The sequence below is a fragment of the Penaeus chinensis genome, chromosome 20, assembly GCF_019202785.1.
Source record: "Penaeus chinensis breed Huanghai No. 1 chromosome 20, ASM1920278v2, whole genome shotgun sequence".
NCBI classification, from domain to species: Eukaryota; Metazoa; Arthropoda; class Malacostraca; order Decapoda; family Penaeidae; genus Penaeus; species Penaeus chinensis.
The window spans coordinates 300,840-303,339 of NC_061838.1; the positions used below are offsets into that span (position 1 = coordinate 300,840).

The following is a 2,500-nucleotide window of genomic DNA, read 5'->3' on the forward strand; positions in this document are numbered from 1 at the left end:
AAATGTTCTCTGCAAAGGCGAATCCTTAGTTTACACGCATGAAGTATGAAATGAAATCATTGTAAATTAATAAACACTGGCCTGAATTGATGAAACAAGGTCATTATGAAACACCAAAAATATTTTAAATAACATCTCAAGTTTATATAAGAAAAAATATTAATATAAGATTAGATATGTATGAGAAGTACATGAAAAGCCAAAAAAATGGTGGAATACACGATTCGTCATGACGTCATGTGACATATGTGCACAGTGGCCGAGCAGTCGGTGTGAACAATGCGCGAGAACTTAGTAAACTTAACTGCATCAAACCTGAGTGGACTTCGCTGCAGCGCGGCATTCACTGCGATACATTTTCGTCGTTTAACTTTTACCCTCTAATTCTAATGATACTTTAGACATAGCAGACAATATGTAGTACAAGGTAGTGACAGAGCTGGGTAATAAAACCTACATGAACAATATAAACCACGACAAAGTTCTTCTATAGCAATATGTGTGCAAATGCTTCCCAAGGGTGATATACATAAAAGAAAAGAACCCCCAATTTTGGCTAGGTCGCTCATTTTGTTTACATTGTGAGGGTGAATTCTAGACGCAGATACTGCCACGGGGTCCAGGTTAGGTTAGGCGCATATACTATCACGGGGGTCTAGGTAATATATACCACGGTGTTAGGTTAGGTTGGATGTTGGGTTAGGACGTTTTGTTTAACAGACATGGGGGTCCTCTCTTGCCCCATAATTTCCCTGATATATTTCATGCCCTCCCCTGCTATCAGGACTATCAAGTCAAGATTGTTGATGAAGATGGTGATCATATCTACTCAACTATTCTTTTGCACAAGGAACAATGCCTAGAATTGTTGAAAGCAGTGGATTTCATGCAGAAAAATATCAAAATTGTTTCGAAAGTGACTCACTACCCTCTTCTACATACTGACCAACATACCTAGAAGAGAGTAAACATATAATTGAATAAAGAAGAGAAGATACTGACTATGGTTCCTACTTCCAAGACAACATCATCAACATGAATATCAATCAATACAATGAAACATAATTCTATGAACACTTATCAACGCAACATATTTGCTCTTTATTATACTTCATTGGCTGCATAATCAGTTTCTTTGATGCTTTCTACTTCTAGCCTTACAGAATCACCATTCCAGGTTTACCTATGTCGCCTTCCCTATTCATACCTCAAAATGAATTTACTTCCAACTGTACATTCCCATGCCAGAAACCGCAGTCTACTTACGCCTTTCCCTTGCATACCTCTCAGCTGCGAGAAAACAAGGGAGCGAAGGCGGCTGAGGCTCGCGCCGAGGCACGACCCAAACACTGGCTTGGCGGATGAGGAAAGCGGCGCCGCACATTTCCGACTTCTGTGCTACTTTTTTAGAATGTCTTTATCTTTTTTCTTTTTTTTTTTTTCGTTTATCGCTTATTATTATTGCTTGCTATGGTTGTTATTACTGTGATGCTGCCTTTAATCACGTTTCATCTTTATCTTCTGTTACTATTATATAATCATTAAAAAATAATGGATAATATCAATGATAACAATAATAATGATAACAACCACAATAATAATAAATAATAGCAATAAGGTATTATTGGAAAGGGCGCCTTACACCAAATATGAAGAATTAACCTTGCCTTCCGATAATATTCTAAGACACTTTTCTTCTATAGCATTCCCTTCGCAAACTAATTATAAGGGTAGTTAAAGTATGTAAAATCCCCACCCCCTGAAAAAAAATCCGGACAAACTGATCCGTACGCGCCCTAAAAGTCCCGTATTAAGGAAGGTTTGGGAGTGAGAGGGGAGTGAGTGAGGTGATAAGGGTGATGATTGCATGCCCAGGAGAGCGCTGGCAAAGTGGCGGCGATCTCCGGGCCGCGAGCATGTGTGTCGGATGAGAAGTGATCCGGAGGCAAAGGAGAAACAACTGTTTTTTTTTTTACAATCTTTCAAGTGATTTGGGCGACGAAGATATTGAAGGACAGCTGCTGAAAAGGAGGGAAACTATCTCTGCGGCAGAGTTGATTACTAGTAGGTTGAAAAATGGTATCATTTATGATGTTACTATTTGAGAAGGGAAAAGGGAGGATGGTGAGTCTGTCCACGGCCCTTGGCCTCTGGTCTGGCCTGGGGTGCAGGGCCACGGCCGGACACTGGCTTGGTGCTGTAGCGGGGAATCATCAGTGTTCACCTGCAGCATCTTCATTCTAGTAGAGACAGTTATAATGTGATTTTGAAAAAAAAATCTTGGTAACTTTTTTAATGTTTTCGATTTACAATTTTAACATTGCCGCTGGTGACCATTTTATTTTTAGGAAATGGATATCGCAATTCCCAATGCATTTGCGAATTTGAACAGAAAGTTTCAGAATTATTGATAGTTTCAGTTTCACACAGCTGAATGACACAAGATGAATGCCTGTAATGAAGAGAACAGCAGAAAGTAAGACTGGCATTTTCTGTGCAA

At 39.4% G+C, this 2,500-nt stretch overlaps 2 protein-coding genes across 3 annotated transcripts in view; one reads left to right on the forward strand and one right to left on the reverse strand.

Moving 5' to 3' along the window:
- Positions 1 to 1,414, reverse strand: part of LOC125035771 — a 30,925-nt gene extending 29,511 nt beyond the window's left edge. Inside the window, exon 1 of the mRNA XM_047627983.1 lies at positions 1,267 to 1,414. The gene's annotated coding sequence lies outside the window, so the exon portion shown is untranslated. The remainder of the gene's footprint in view (positions 1 to 1,266) is intronic.
- Positions 1,415 to 1,907: 493 nt separating this feature from the next.
- The window catches only part of LOC125036027 (3'-5' RNA helicase YTHDC2-like), an 84,495-nt gene continuing 83,902 nt past the window's right edge, over positions 1,908 to 2,500 (forward strand). For both annotated transcript variants that reach the window (XM_047628383.1, XM_047628384.1), the window contains exon 1: positions 1,908 to 2,064. The gene's annotated coding sequence lies outside the window, so the exon portion shown is untranslated. The remainder of the gene's footprint in view (positions 2,065 to 2,500) is intronic.